Source organism: Chiloscyllium plagiosum, unplaced genomic scaffold (genome assembly GCF_037043375.1).
Source record: "Chiloscyllium plagiosum isolate Xiang-an unplaced genomic scaffold, Cpla_swu_hap1 HiC_scaffold_4, whole genome shotgun sequence".
In the NCBI taxonomy this organism is placed as follows: domain Eukaryota; kingdom Metazoa; phylum Chordata; class Chondrichthyes; order Orectolobiformes; family Hemiscylliidae; genus Chiloscyllium; species Chiloscyllium plagiosum.
The window spans coordinates 105,191,572-105,208,598 of record NW_028270142.1 but is presented as its reverse complement, the minus strand read 5'-3'; the positions used below and the strand labels follow the sequence as shown (position 1 = coordinate 105,208,598).

The 17,027-nt window shown below is 40.0% G+C and overlaps 1 protein-coding gene across 1 annotated transcript in view; it reads right to left on the bottom strand.

The window, feature by feature from the left end:
- The window catches only part of LOC122549004 (neural-cadherin), a 260,162-nt gene that overhangs the window by 168,443 nt on the left and 74,692 nt on the right, over positions 1-17,027 (bottom strand). The window lies entirely within an intron of this gene.

Here is a 17,027-nt window from a genome sequence, read left to right as displayed (position 1 = left end):
CCTTGAAACTAAAAAAGAAATCCCTGGAACCATTCCGGAAAACTCATCCAAACCCTCTCAACAAAATTCTCACCTTTCCTAAATTGTGTGGACCAGAATTGGTTGCAACATTCTAGTTGTGGTCTAACCAGAACTTTATAAAGGTTCAAGATAACTTGCCTGTTTTTGTACTCAATATCACTGTTTTAGAAGCCCAAGATTCCATTTTGTTTACCAGTCTCTCAATATGTTGTGCTATCCTCAAAGATCAATGCATATGCACCCTAGGTTCCTGTATACCTGCATTATGCTTAAAACTGTGACATTAGGTCTACGTTGTCTCTCCAGTATTCTGTCTGCCAAAATACATTTCTTCACACCTCTCTGGCTTAAATTCCATCCATTACATGTCTGTCCAATCTGCTAGTTTTCTTTGAACTGTTGCAGGTGATTCATATTATGTTCACTACCGCTAAGTGTGGCAGCATCCACAAATTTTGATACTTCATGCCATATCCCGAGAACCAAGTTATTTATATATAGTAATGCTGTTCGCACTGATCTTAGAGAATACCATTCTTTCCACCTTCCAGTCCAAAACACAACCATTTATTGCCACTCACTGCTTTCTGTCAATAAATGGATTTTTTTCTTACTAAAGGATATTGACAAGTTGGTGGAGTTGGCAAATAGGTGGCAGAGGAGTGCGAGGTGATGGATTTTGTCAGGAAGAACAGTGAAAGGCAATTTAAACTAAGAGGTAGAAGTCCAAAAAGGGTGCAGAAGCAGAGGGACATGGTATATATCTATAGGTCTTTGAAGTTGGTAAGACAGGTGGAGAGAACATTCAATAAAGCATACAGTACCTTTCGGTTTGTAAATAAGAGCATAAAGTACAAGAGCAAAGAGGTGATATTGAACTTGTATAGGTCTGTTGTTTGACTTCAGCAGGAATATTGAATATAGGCAGGATGTAGCACTTTTTCTAATGGAACTGTTCTCTTTGGAGAAAAAGTGGCTAAGTGGAGATCTGACAGAGGTTTTCAAAATCATGAGGGACTGAATGAAGTGGGTAGAGAGAACCTGTACCCACTCATTGAGAGGGCATAGATTTAAAGTGAAAGAAGCAAGTGTGATTGAGAAAAATCTTTATCACACAGCAAGTAGTTAGGGCATGGAATGCATTGCCTGAAAATATGGTGGAGGCGCAGGTTAAATTGACAGATTCAAGGTGGCACAGCATGATATTTTGGACAGAAATAATGTGCAAAGGTATTGGGAATAAACAGGAGACTGGCACTAGGTAATGATATACTTTTGAAGAGTTGGTGCAGACATGATGGGTCAAATGTCCTCCTTCTGCACTTAAACATTTCCGTCATTCTGAGGTCAAATATTACCCTTACTATTCCATGAGCATCAGTTCTGCTAACCAACCTTTTATGTGGCACTTTGTTAAACATTTCCTTAAAATCAGCACAGACAATATCCATCATATTCCCAATATCAACTTTCCCTGGTTACTTCAACAAAACTTTCTATTAGATTAGTCAAGTATGATCTGCCCTTTACAAAACTTCATTGATTCTTCTTAACTAATTTAAATCCCTCCAAATGTTGTTTGACTTTTTTTTCCATAGTTATGGATTCCAGTACTGATATTAAGTCTAAACTGTTGATGTTGGAAATCAGAAACAAAATTAGAAATTGCTGGAATAACTCAACAGGTCTGGCGGCATTAGTGGAAAGAAAGCAGAGTTAACATTTCGGGTCCAGTGATCCTTCTTCAGAACTGATACTAAGCCAGTCAGCTTGTAATTGCTAGGATTGTCTTTATATGTTCGCCTGAATAAGGATGTCACTTGATGCTAAATACAACCATTGTGATCATGTACTCAGCACAGCAAGGTGTTGCTGAGTTTTTTTTCATCACACACAGATCTTTAGGAAATGTCACTTTAGTTGGGAGGGGAAATACGAACATTTCAAAGTTCATTATTTTGGACTGTGACTTCTGATGTCTTCACCACAATCCTTTTTTTTTTGTTATTCTCGTCAAATTTCACACCAAATCATTCCATCTTGTTTGATCTACTTTGTGTCCCACGGGACATGTAGGCAAAGATCTGTATAATGCCAACACTGAATTCTTTTGTGAGCTGTATCTTTAAATACTTCTCAACGTCAATCAGACAGCCCTAAGAGAAGTGATAGATTTTGTGAAGTAGGCATTTAAAAGGCTCAGGATAAAGGGGTCTAACAGCCCTAAAGCTTGCCTGCTGTGAGCCTTGACAGCTTCTTGTTAAACTATTCAGACTAATCCCACTCTTAGTCTCGGCAGGATCTCTGATGCTAACTCACAGAAGCTGGAGCACAGGTGACTGAACCATCAAATTGATTTTCCACTCAAATAGCCAGACAAAAAATATACTTTTTTTTCTGACACTAAGAGCACATTATCAAACCTGGAGACTAAACAAAATAACTAATTTAAAAAGTAATCAATTCTGAGGTTTCAAATATTTGAAGAGATAGAATTCATTTTCCAAATAAACGCAGTTGGAGAAAGCTGGTGCAACATCAATAGCCCTGGCTGTAGTGCTACCCTGGGTCATTCTCTCAAGAAGATGAGACGGTACACTGATCAAAGGCAAGCTTTAGCTGTTGCATTCATAAGCTTGCATCATGTCAAGAAACACTGTGATTTTTAAATGGAATAATATCATAAGCATATATCATTAACCTGTGAAAAGACAACGGGGAAAAACTCGGAAGAGACTAGCAGGAAAATATTTCTGCTAATTCTGCAAAGCTGGTATATTTTAAGAAGTTTTTTTTATTTCCAGCCTGTGCACCTAACAACAGCACGTTAATTTAAAAACTTTAATCTACTATTAGAGATAAAATTTGACCAGGTGATATTACAGTGGGACTGTAGTTTTGTCTGGATGTTATGCGTTCTGTTTTTGATGGCAGTTAAAGAATTCTTAAAAATTGACTAAATATGATTTCCCTTTGATCAAAACATGATGACTCTTTCTGATTACCTTCAATTTGACTAGGTGCACAGCTATAACCTATTTAAGGATTGATTGTAACACCTTTCCATGCTAGACATTAAGTTAATTGGCTCAAAGTTTCCTGTTTTCCAGCTCTCACCCTTTTCAGAAATAGAAACTCATCCAGGACTATAGCAGCCCTAACGCATAGACATCATAGAGGAAGCAAGAGAGAAATGATGGGACACAGAGCTAGGTGTCATCAGCCTACATATGAAACCTGAGCCCATATCTCAGAATGATGTTACCAAGATACAGCATGCGGATCAAGAAGTAGGGAGAAAGTATAGATCCATGAGATCTTCAAAGGTAACAGTGTAAACATCAAAATGTAAGAACATAGGAAGGAAGAGCCAGACTAATCAATCCAGGCCTTCATACCCGCTCCACCATTTTATATAGTCATAGCCACTCTTCCAACTCAGTATGGTCTTGCTGCTTTCTCCACACATCATTTAACCCCTCTAGCCCCAAGAGCTATACCAAACACATTCTTGAAAACATTCAATGTTTTGGCCTCAACTATTTTCTGCACCCAAGAATTGTACAGGCTCGCCATTCTCTGGGTGAAGACATTTTTCCTCATCTCAGTCCTAAGTGGCTGATCCCATATCCTTAGACTGTTGCCCTTGGTTCTGGCTCCTCAGACACTGGGAATACCTTTCCTGCAGTTACCCTGTCTAATCCCATTGGAATTTTACAGGTTTTTGTGAGATTCCTCCTCATTCTTCAAACCTCCAGTGGATGTAGCCTTAACTGATCTAGTCTCTCGTCATATGGCAGTCCTGCTAACCCCCTCAAGAACCACAGCATCCTTCCTCAGATAAGGAGAACAAAACTGCACACCATACTCGAGGTGTGGTTTCACCAAAGACTGGTACAATTGCAGCAAGACATCCCTGCTTCTGCACTCAAATCCTCTTACCATGAAGGCTTACAGACTATTTGTTTTTTGCATCTGCATGCTTACTTTCAGTGTTTTCCAGCTTTCACCCTTTTCAGAAATGGAAACTCATCCAGGACTCTAGCAGCCCTAACACATAGACATCATAGAGGAAGCAAGAGAGAAATGATGGGACACAGAGCTAGTGTTTGAGGTCACCCAGGTATTGTTGCACCTCCCTTTTCCAATTTATCATCGTTCAGATAATAACCTGCCTTCCTGCTTTTGCTACCAAAGAGATAACCACACATTTATCCACATCTGCCTTGTATTTCCCCATTACTCAATTGTCAAAATCACCCTGAAGATTCTCTGCATCCTCCTCACAATTGTGAACAGCTGGGGTCCAAGCACTGATCACTATTGTACCCCACTAGTCAAAGCCTGCCGGTCAGAAAAAGATCCATTTGGTCCGACTCTTTGTTTCCTGTCTGATGGCCAGTTCTCTATATGTGCTAGTACACTAGCCCCAATCCCACGTGCTTTAATTTTGCACGCTGAACTCTTATGTGGGGCTTTATGGAAAACCTTTTGAAAGTCCAAGTTAACCACATCCACTTCATCTCCCCCACCAACTCTGTTTCATCCTCAAAACATTCCAAGGACTTGTCAAGGATGATTTCCCTTTTGTAAATCCAAGTTAGCCCTATCCAATCCAGGCACTGACTTCCAAGTGCTCTGACATTAAATATTTTATAGGCAAAAGTGAGGACTGCAGATGGAGATTAGAGTCAGGAGTGTGGTGCTGGAAAAGCACAGCAGGTCAGGCAGCATCCAAGGAGTGGGAAATTGATGTTTGAGGCAAAAGCTCTTCATCAGGAATGAGGCAGGGAGCCTAGAGGGTGGAGAGATAAATGAGAGAGGGGTGGGGCTGGGGTTAAGGTAGCTGAGAGTGTGATAAGTAGATGGAGGTGGGGGTAAAGGTGATAGGTCAGAGGGTAGGGTGGTGCAGATATGTGGGAAGGAAGATGGACTGGTAGGACAGGTCATGAGGGTGGTGCTGAGCTGGAAGGTTGGAACTGGGATAAGGTGGGGGGAGGGGAAATGAGGAAATTGGTGAAATCCACATTGATGCCATGGGGCTGGAGGGTCCCTAGGCAAAAGATGAGGCATTCTTCTTCCAAGTGTCGGGTGGTAAGTGAGTGGCGATGGAGGAGGCCCAGGACCTGCATATCCTTGGCAGAGTGGGGGGGGAGTTGAAGTGTTCAGCCATGGAGCGATGGGATTGATTGGTGCAGGTGTCCCGGAGATATTCTCTGAAGTGCTCTGCAAATAGGCGTCCTATCTCCCCAACGTAGAGGAGACTGCATTAGGAGTAACAGATAAGTAAATGACGTGTGGAAGTGCAGGTGAAACTTTGACGGATGTGGAAGGCTCCTTTGGGGCCTTGGACGGAGGTGAGGAGGGGAGGTCTTGGTGCAGGTTTTGCAATTCCTGCGGTGGCAGGGGAAGGTGCCAGGAGGGAAGGGTGAGTTATTGGGGGCATTGTCCTGACAAGGTAGTCGCAAAGGGAACGGTCTTTACAGAAAGCAGAGAGGGGTGGGGAGGGAAATATATATCTGGTGGTGAGGTCCATTTGTAGGTGGTGGAAATGGCTAGGATGATGCGATGTATATGGACATGGTGGGTGGAAGGTGAGGAACAGGGTGTTCTGTCCTGGTTGTGATTGAAGGGGTGGGGTTTGAGGGCGAAGGTGCAGGAAGTGGATGAGATGCACTGGAGGGAATCATCAACCATGTGGGAGAGGAAATTGTGATCTTTAAAGAAGGAGGCCATCTGGTGTGTTCTGTGATGGAACAGGTCCTCCTGGGAGCAGATGAGGCTGAGATGGAGGAACTGAGAATAATGGATAGCATTTTTGCAGGAGGCAGGGTGAGAGGAGGCTATTCTATAACTGACTGCAGCATCATCCTCACTACGGATGTCAGGCTAATCAATCTATTCCCTGTTTTCTCTCCACTTTTTTTTAAATATTGGGGTTACATTAGCTAACCTCTAATCCATAGGAACTGTTCCAGTGTCTATAGCATCTTGGATGATGACCATTAATGCATCCATTATTTCTAGGGCCACATTCCAAAGTACTTTGGGATATAGAATATTAGGTGCTGGGAATCTATCGGCCTTTAATCTCATCAATTTCCCCCAAAACATTTCCTGATCTCCCTCTCATGAGACCTTGCAATCCCAACGTTTTTGGGGTGATATTTGTGCCCTCTTTTATGAAGGCTGACTCAAAACATGTATTTTTTTATATTCATTCATGGGATCTTAGCATCACTGACTAGGCCAGCATTTATTACCCATCCCTCATTGCCCAGAGAACAGTTAAGAGTCTATCACATTGCTGTGGCACTGGAGTCACATGTTATCCACAGCAGTTTCCTCTTCTAAAGGACAATAGTAAACAAGATAGGCTTTTCCAACAATTGGAAGTGGCTTCATGGTCATCATTTGATTCTTAATTCCAGATTTTTTTTTTATTGAATTCAAGTTTCACCACTTGTTATTGCAGGATTTGAACTGAGGTCTCCAGAACATTACCTGGGTTTCTGGATTAATAGTCTCAGCAATAATACCCAAGGCCATTGTTATCTCTTTATTTGCTGATATAACATCCCCTGTTTCAGATTGGAAAGGATCAAAATTTGGCTTCACTAATATTTTTCCTCATTATATACCTATGGAAGCTTTAAATTAGTTTGTTAGGGGAAGGTGTGGAAAATGAAAGCATTGTTAAAAACCTTCTGTATAGAGTTGGAGAAACAAGAATCAGACAAGAACAATTCCTTGTGTCATAGAACCCCTACAGTGTGGAAACAGGTCATTTGGCCCAACAAGTCCACGCCGATCCTCCAAAGAGTATCCTACCCTTTGGAGGACCCATTCCCCTATCCTATTACTCTACATATCCTATTGCTCAACACTATGGGCAATTTAGCATGGCCAATTCACCTAACCCGCACATCTTTGGACTGTGGGAAGAAACCAGAGCACCCAGAGGAAATTCACACAGACATGGGGAGATATGCAAACTCTAACAGCCAGTCACCCAAGGGTGGAATCAAACCCAGATCCCTGGCACTGTGAGGCAGCAGTGCTAACCATTGAACCACCGTGCCATTCATATCTTAATAAAAGTCATCAGAAAGATAATGAGGAAAGGTGTGAGGAGACATTTATTTGTAGACTGAATTGCTTCACTGTAGAAAGTGGCCGAGGCAGTGGTCACTAAATCTTTTAAGGAAAATTTGAATAAAATATGAAGGAGCAGGAAATGGGGAGTTAGGATAGCCATGGGATTAATTTTGTTGGTCCCAGCATAGAGTCAACAAAGGACCATGCACTGAATAGCATCATATATTTTGTTTGTACATGCATTTTGCATTTTGTTCACTTCAGTAAAGAATGGAGCAAAACCTCTAGAGCTTTGAGCTCAAATTCAATGCTAAGCTGTGAGGGTTTTTGTTTTACTCATTTTTAAAAGACAGTAACTGCTGTCTATCATCTTGTTGCTGCCCATCTTATTGTCTAACTATTTATGTCTAATCATTCAGAAATTGGCATTCAAATGTTATCCACAATAATATGTATTCAGAAGTTGGCAAGTGGCTGCAGTAAATGATGTATTCAAAATGTCCACCATATTATGATCTTCATCCCTAAAGAACTTAGCTTATCATACAAAGCCATTCCAATTTCACACCCAATTCATTGTTGAACCTTCTATATTTTTGCAAAGTTGAATGTGAAGATAGATTTAGTGACATACTCAAACAGCTTAGTTTCTTTTGGTGTAACAAGTAGCTTTCAGGTTACTAGGAACAAACATCATTGTTAGGTTGAGCTGCATTCAGTACAGATAAAGAAGACATGATGTGGCCATCTCTTCGCCTTTAGCATGAAGAAATAATGCAATTGAGCTTCCCTGCAGGGTAAACAGGCTGCAGATGTGGCTGTCATCCATGAGATTTCCCCATTGAGGTATCCACATTTCAGGATGAAGTGAATATACTTTCAGAGTGAATAAAGGTTACCACTGAGGAGCTTGTTACTTCATGACAGCACCCCTGCAAGTAGTCCCAATGTAGCTAAGAATGGGAAAAACCAGAACATTGTAATATTTATCTTCATTAAACAGATAGTGGATTAAAGGCTGACTGTTGGTAGATTCAAATTAAGACCGGAGGAAAGCTTGGCAGTGAAGGAGCATCTGAATATGTATGCTACAAAGCCTAGGAAAATATTTACTGGAACCCTTTGATATATTATAGTATTATTGGTTTGAATTCTCCGGCTGAGAAGAAAAGCTGCTTTCATTACTTCAATTAATGTCAAATTCTTTAACAGTGGAAAAGCTTGAAATAAATATTCAGGTGCAGTCAAACCCAATTATATGCAATCAGTATCGATGCAATTTGTTAAAATGAACAGATGTCTGCTTTCCACGCCCTTCTCTTCCCCTTACCCAATTTTATTTATTTCGATAGCAATCTTGTCTACTTAAAAACAATCAATACTTCTCTGTAAATTATCAATTGCAATACATTTTGAATTCCAACCACATAATCAGCCTATAGCAACTGATAGATGGTGAATTAGTACGATGGGTCAGCTCTGGAAAGCTAATGCAAATCTCCATGTGCTAATTTAGGATTTACATAAGGAGTGAATAAACTAAGATTAAAGATTAATTGAAAGGCCAGCTCAGGAAAATCCAGTGTTTTCAACAAATTATAAAATTCAGAATTAAAAGGAAATTGGAATGTATCCTTTCACCAGTTATGGAATTAAATGTTCTTCGTGAAGAATCAATTATTTTGTGGAACTTTCCAGTATATTCCTGGTCATAAAAGGTTAATGAAAAGACTGTTTCCACCAACTTAGCTGCAGGGTCATATATATATATATGCAAGTACTGCTATTCAAAGATGATATTTTTGAATCAAGATATACATTTTGTGATATTATTTCTTTGGATCTAAAAGAATGATATAAAATGATTGAATTACTGAGATAACAACTATCAAAATGTGTCAGTGAGTGGAATATTGAAGGCAGCAGAGAACAGGGTGGAGAATATGACAATCAGAGAAACAGAGAACAGAGCAGTGAAAGAACTGGGGAGGAGGTGAGAGGGCAGCAGAGGATGGGGTCATGAGCAGAGCCATGAGGGGAAGTGAGAGGGTATCAAAGGGAGCGAAGAACAGAGGAGAGATCAGGCTTTGGAAGGCAGTGAAGAGCAGGGCAGGGGAGTGATGGAAATGGAAAACTAGGCAGTGAGGGTAGCAGAAAGCAAGGCAGTGAGGGGACAGAAGGGACATTGGACAGAGAGTAGAATGGCAAAGGGTGCAAAGAACGGGATGGACAGCAGGTGGTGAGAAGTACAGAGAGAGAGATGAAGAAGGGAGTGAAGAACAGGATGGGTAACAATGGGAACATCACCTCTGGTTCCAGTTCCAACCTCCAGTTCCAGTGCAATGCAAGTGCTCAGTGATGATGGCTTTGGCGCTGGCTTCATTTTCAAATGCGTTGGCAGGAGATGCACCGCAGTGAAAAATGACATTTTGCAGGGTGATACACTAGCCAGTTTAACATCCATATTCAGATCCCCAGAGGAAAGAGAAGTGCAAGCATTCCCCTGGTACTGGACTACATTCGCATGCTTGGCCTTCACCTTTTGAGAAATAGAAGGTGCAAGTATTCTGGGAACTGAAGAGTCAGTGGAATTGAAATACTGATTCTGATTTGTCTCCATAGACGTTGCCAGACCTGCTGAGTTTCTCCAGCAATTTTTGTTTTTTTGTTATTTTGAGAACCTGTCATTCAAAGACAGTCCTTCATTTACATTGTGCAATCAGTATTTTGTTTTCATGACTTGCCCCTTGTATTTTGTTCTCCTCCTGTCCTGAAAGCACTAATTCTGGTGTTTTATTCTTCGTAAATGAATCTACTGTTCAAACATATATGTCATCATACATAGCACAGTCCAGTCTTCATATACTAATTGCACTGTGAATTTGGATGTATTCAGAGTTGAGTAAGCAGACAGATTTTTCCTTTCCTGAATGCATAAATACAACACTGACTGTTTCTTAGCTCCCATTATCTAGCTCAGCACAAAGTTTCAAACCTGAAATTCTTCGGTCTATCTTGTTCAATTCCCTGTCAGATGCTATGAGACCGTAAAACATAGGCGGAAAAGTAGGTCATTCAGCCCATCAAGTCTGATATGCCATTCAATAGGTTCATGGCTGATCTGATCATTCTCTACTCCACTTCCTTGCTTTTATCTCATCACCACTGATTCCCTTAGTGATTAAAAATCAGGCTGTCTCAGCCTTGAACATCTTAATGACCCAGACTCAATAGTCCTCTGTAGTAAAGAATTCCACAAATTCACTACGCTCAGAGAAGAAATTCCTCCTCATCTCTGCCTTAAATGAGCAACTCCTCCCTCTGAGATTATGCCACCTGATCCTAGACTCTACCTCAAGGTGAAACAGCTTCTCGACATCTATCCTGTCAAGCCCCTTAAGAATCTTAATAGTTTCAATAAAGTCACCTCTCATTCTTTAAACCCCAATGAATACAATCTTAACCTATTCAATCCCTCCATACTTGGGATCATTCTCTTAAACATTGTCTGGACTGTTTCATAGCTAGGATAGCTTTCTTTAGATAAGGGGATCAAATTCTAACAGTTCTTCAGGTGTATATTTATCAAATCAGTCACTTCCATCCTACCAGTCTTGCAATGATGAAAATCTTTGAATTTCTTTTTCAATACATAAGGTTGTTTTGTCCTTGTCATATCATTCCAGAAAGCATCTGACAGCAGCTAAGTACAAAACCCAAGTGCCACCATCAGCAATTTCATATACAGCATTATCCAGTGTTATTAACACTAATTGCTTTTACAGTGAAATATTTATTGTAATATCATTTCAAAATAATAAACAATGTTCGAATAATTAAAATCACCAAATAGGCACATTTCCCATGGTACATTAAATAAAATACATTTATTTCATGTTTGAATATACATCCTTTATTGGGATTGTATCAGATTGTCTCATCTTGACAATTCATAAGCTTTATAAGGTCTCAACTTTCTGACAGGAAGAGGATTTCATTCCAACTCTGTCCTAGTTTGACAGCTATAGAAATTGAAAACATTGGGACTCTTTGGCACTGGAAAAACAGAACACGGTTTGAATTGTTCTGTTATTCTTGATTTTCATCTCTACAATTTTGTTGTCTCATGTTTGATGCTGAGCCCCAATTTCAAAGATTCCCGTACTACCTGGATTTTGCCCGAACAGCAATTGTTCATGTGATAATCTTGACAGCGAGTTCAGCAACCATTCAACCTGACAACATCAATAAGATCATTCCTGCCATCAGAATCTGAATAGCAATCAGAAGAGAAGCAACGGTTAACTTGATCTTCCCTAATCCATGGTATAATACTGGGAAGTTGGCCTGTGGAAAACTCTAGATTTTAAGCAGGATTTAATTGTTTAATGCAAGAATAGGAGGCATTTCAAACATCTAAAATATTGGCTATTAGTTAAACAATATTCCATCCATCCATAACATGGGCTATTACAAACTATGATAAAAATACAGATCTTCCCAATTGCTGTCTCCATTGTCATTTAGCTAATTTTTCACATTTTTATAGCATTTCATAACATAATATTTTATCACATTTTAAAACTACCAGTGGACATTTTTAACTTTCAGCGCAATAGTCGTACAACCTGTAAATAATATCAAGTTACTTTTCCAAGTATGCATCCGTGATAGGGAATCTTGCCCACCAGCTGCACGGATCAGATATTCAAAAGTTTATTATTCACTCATCCATGGATCTGTAGGCAAGTTCAAAAACCAGTCTGCATTGGTCAGAAAATTGGACAAGAGCTATCAGCAGCAACTGATGCAAAGAATTTTCATGAACAAGACTTTCCTGTTTAGTTCAGTCTTTCCCTTACATCATTTGTTTCTATAGCAAGCATTGGGGGCTGGAGTACAGTTGATACCAAGAAGTGAACTTGCTTGTCAAGGAAGGGAGACGTTGGACTTTAGCCCCTAGAATCACACAAGCCTCTTGAGCCTAAATTCAAGGAACAAATGGCTCACCTGCTTTTGGCATGTTATCAATTCAGCTTACTATTCAGCCAGTTGATCCCAATTATGACTGAGCTCACTGGAAGTTAGACATGGCAGAGGGACTATGTTGAGTGACGCAGCTTTTCCATGCCTCTGGGAGACTGCTGAAAATCTCTGTCGGATTTGCCTGGGGTCTTCGGGGAGGGGAGGCTCCCTGTTTCAAAGGACTGGGCATTGATAGAGGTGCCTCTTCTGCAATGTACCCACCAATCTGCTGAGCCTTTCTCATGAGCTCTGTTTTCATTCACTGGCTGTTTGGGTCTATTGGCAGTGTTAGGTCTCTCCCCCAGTGGTGTGACCCATTACTACTGATTGACCAACAGGTCTTGATGGATGGGATGTCTATCCAGGGTCCCAAAATTTAAGACAAGCCAGAAGCAAAAACTAATAAAACTTGCAATTGATGCATACTGTTCAGACTTGACATATTCCTCAAGATGGGGCACCATTATGTTTATTTCCTAACATTACCTTTTGATTGGTATTTCCTGTCTTAGAAGGTATTTCCAGTTGAGCGTGTTTGGGCCTACCTCTCAGAACAGGACTCCCACTGGTTCACTGACTGATGGGCTGGACCTACAGCAATTACAAATTCTGCCCAATTTCTGGGGCATGTAACTATAGTTCAACCTGGGCACTGAGACAGACAAGGCTTCATTTCCAGCATCAAGACACATGAGATCGGTGAGTACAAAGTTCACACACAACAAAAAGTTGAACTTCCACTGGTTCCAGGCCTGCCAGTCCTTTTTGAATATGTAGTTTGTTCCAGTTCTTCTCAGGTGACTTCCCTGACCTTTGCGTTTAATTGTTAGTTTCACTTTCTCAACTTTTTCAATTCAATTTTTGAGCAATCTCTGCAGGTTTCCATCATTTCCTATTTTAATTTAATATTCATAGCACTTTTTAACAATTCATGTCTTTTTATTGTCTAACAGAGATGATATTTTATATAATCTAATAGATTTTCTACTATCCAGTTTTCAGATAATTCAATTAGCCTCCCAATGGCGAATAGTGTTTCTAATTCGTCCCATTGATTGTTTAATTTTCCAGTCCACAAATATATCTTTCAGTTTTGGTTCTGAAGGATTGGAGGCTAAACTTTAACCTGTCTTAAATTTATCTTTACATGTGGATGGCCCAGTTGTTTGCTGCAGCATTTTCTGTTTCTATCTCCCACCCTCAGCACTGAATAGTTTTTCATTTTCACATGCAGATTGTAAGGCTTCTTGGTTATTGGTAATGCCTGCAGTTCAGTTGAGTGAAACACCACTGAAGTACACCATACATTCTTCAACCAACACCTGTCAATTACCCAGTTAATAAACTGAAGCCCAAAATACAATTTATCGCTCGTTTCATTATTGTGGCAATGTCATCAGTCTTCAGTAGCCATTCGATTTTATTTTACAAAAGGATGCTGTCCTGCACGGAATCCATTGTTAGCCATACATGGTCATTATAGTGTGATGAGGAATATTCTTTTATGAAGCTTTTTATTTTATTGTCACTCACTTATTTAGGGCGACACAGTGGCTCAGTGGTTAGCACTGCTGCCTCACAGCACCAGGGTCCCAGGTTCAATTCCAGTCTTGGGCGACTGTCTGTGTGGAGTTTGCACATTCTCCCCGTATCTGTGCGGGTTTCCTCCGGGTGCTCCGGTTTTCTCCCACAGTCCAAAGATGTGCAGGTCAGGTGAATTGGCCATGCTAGTGTTAGGTGCATCAATCAGAGGGAAATGGGTCTGGGTGGGTTACTCTTTGGAAGATCGGTGTGGACTTGTTGGGCCAAAGGGCCTGTTTCCGCACCGTAGGGAATCTAATCTAATCTAACTATAGCAATGTGGTTGTCTCTCGAAAAGCTGGCATCTATTGCCTATCTATAGTTGCTGAGAAGCTTTGACTGAGAAGTTTACTGTAGTGGTTACTGTAGCAGGTCGTTGAGACTTAACTATGTTTCTCTGGAATTACACATAATCAAGTCTTCTTCCATAAAACAAAGTACATCAGTAAACCAGTGGGCTTTTATAGCAATCTGGCGCTTGCAGCTATTTTTTTTACTGATGTTGTCTTGGTCCTCATATTTCCAATTTTTTTTTGTCTGTTACTTAGTTACTATTTGATGGAGTTCAAATACAACAATGCAGGTACACTGATCACTGGTTGCAAAGAAAATGGAGCTGATGGCTATCTTCCATGTCCAAACTTAGTATCACAACAGAGTAGAAAGCAGAAATAATCATCACCTTCCATTGGGATTTGTCTTTTGGTCCATTAAAGGGAATCAATACATTTGAAACAGGTTCCACAAATCTAAATTCTGCTTTTGCTGTCCTATTGAGCTGAAATGTTGCCATCCAGCCGTTACTTTCAATCTGACTCTGCTCTGCGTTTGCTTTTTGGGTTGACTATGTGGTGAATACTCTCTCTGCCTCGGATTAAATATCAGTGGTGACAGTTTGAAACCATTTTTTTCCCTTTTCTTTATGGAGTGTCGGCATTGCTGGGAAGGCTAACATTTTTTCCCCATCCCCAAATACCACTAAACTGAGTGGTTTGCAAAGTCCAAGATTCGATTGTATTTCTGTGAGTCACGGGTAGGTTGGACTGGGTAAATTTGGCTGATTTCTTTCCTAAAAGACATGAATGAACTGGATGGATTTTTACAACAATTGATGGTAGTTTGAAAGTGCCACTACTAAGATGATCTTTTTATTCCACATTTATTCACTAAATATACATTAAACCAGCTGCAATGGTGGTGTTTGAACCAATGTTCCCAGAGTTTTAGCTTGGACCAAGGTAATTTTATTGATAGTCCAATAACATTACCTTCACGTTATTATCTCCCCCTGAACTGGGCATTTGATGGTGAGGCAGGAAGACCATCTCAGAGCCTATCTGCCCTGGACCTAATAAGACCAGAGAAGGAAAAGTGGCTGCATCCCCATTCAGAACTCTCACAACCAATTAAATAGTTTGCTGCCTCCATACCAGCAGTATTTTTATCCCACGCTAGAGAGTTTAAGTGAATTCAAATGCAAATCTTACTCCAAATTCTGATTTGATATCCAGTAGTATGCTCACATCTGATGGGTACAGGTTAATCCAACTGTATCATAAGGTCTCTTAATCCTCTTAAATCTCCTGCCAAATCAGAACAACCACATTATAGGCAGGTATACCAACTGTTGCGACATCACTAAAATTAGTTTTAATATCACAGACTGTAAGGCTAATGATTAGATTTCCATTCCTTCCTCTCCTTAATACTGTCGTTCAAGGGATGAATATGAACATACAAGAGTAACAACTCTTATTAGTTTAGATCCTAATTTGAGATTCAGCTAATTGTGCAGCACCTTAAATAGTGGTTGAAGTCGAACCCCTGTGATTGGATAATCAATCATCTCAATCATTTTAAGTTCCTCTCTCCTTTATGAATTTTGATTTTCTACTATGTTTGGCATGCTCTCTGCATCTTTTGCGATGAAGACCGATATAAAATACTTGCTCAATCTCTCCATTTCCTTGTTTCCCATTATGGATTCCCTACTCTCAGCTTCTCAAGGACCAATATTTATTTTAGCTACTTTCTCTTCCTTTTCAAATACATGCAGAAGCTTTTACTGTCTGCTTTTACATTTTTTGCTAGTTTTCTCTCACAATTCTTTTTCTCAGTTGTCCTTTGCTGCTTTTTAAAATTCCCCAATATTTTTATTCAAATAGGAATATATACCAATCAATCTTATTTTGAGTTATAACTAATCTTTGGAGCATTATATAATCTTTCTTTCAATTTCATATGCTCCTGAACATCTGAGTTAGCAACATCCTTCTCATCTTTTTTGTTTCCCCAATAGAATGCATCTTTAGTAATACAGAACTTGAGTATTGCTGGAAAAAAAGTCTACATTGTGTCAAAGGTTTTTATCTTGAACTCATCACATTTACAAGAATTCCAATTCAAGGGGAAAAACCAACATTTATACTACATGAGAGGAGAATGCTTATTGGTTGTCAAATGGAATCTGATTGATTGAAGCATTGCCACGCAGAATGTACCCATTAATCTGGATGAACAGTTAACAGCTTTTCAAGGGAGTGCACTGCCATTCAAGGTTGGGAGATGGAGAAAGTGAGGACTGCAGATGCTGGAGAGTCAGAGTCAGAAAGGGTGGTGCTGGAAAAACATTTGGCACTGCATTTGGCCTCAGTTTTGTCCACATTAAAGTGTAACAGCTTGATTGCAATCCTGAACACCACGATTCAAAGATCCGTGACGTCTGAAGTTTTCTGCACTCAAGGAGTCACTTACTTGTGAGAGCTGAGCAGCGCTCGGCCATTACAACCTCTTTCATTTTGGAGTGTTTTTGATGAAGCTGCTCATCTCTCACAGGGATGTGAATTAACCAGGTCCCCAATATACATTGTAACAGTACATGTGAACATATACATACAAAAGTGAAAGGTGATTTCCAAAGCTGAAGTGAATGCTTAATGTTTTGGTTGCCCATTGAGCTCTCCCCATTCCCATGTGAGCTGGGTTCTCTGCCAGTTGGCTTGGGTACTGTCTTCTTGTAAAGTGTGAAGAACCTGACAGCCTCTTGTCTTCATTTGACATTTTTTTTCTCAATGGAATATATCAATGGAAATAGGATGAATGTGGATGGAAGAGCAGTTAGTGTTGGTGCGAGATCAGGAGAGGTACTGGAGTATTTCCACTGAGTGAGCATGAAGCAAAAAGATCAAGAAAAGTAGTAAATTAGAGGGTAATGTGGGTGAGCTGTTGAATGGAAACAATGCATACAAATGTAAGGGTTGTAGTCTATAAATCCTATTGTGAAGCATGTGTAGTGAAAGACT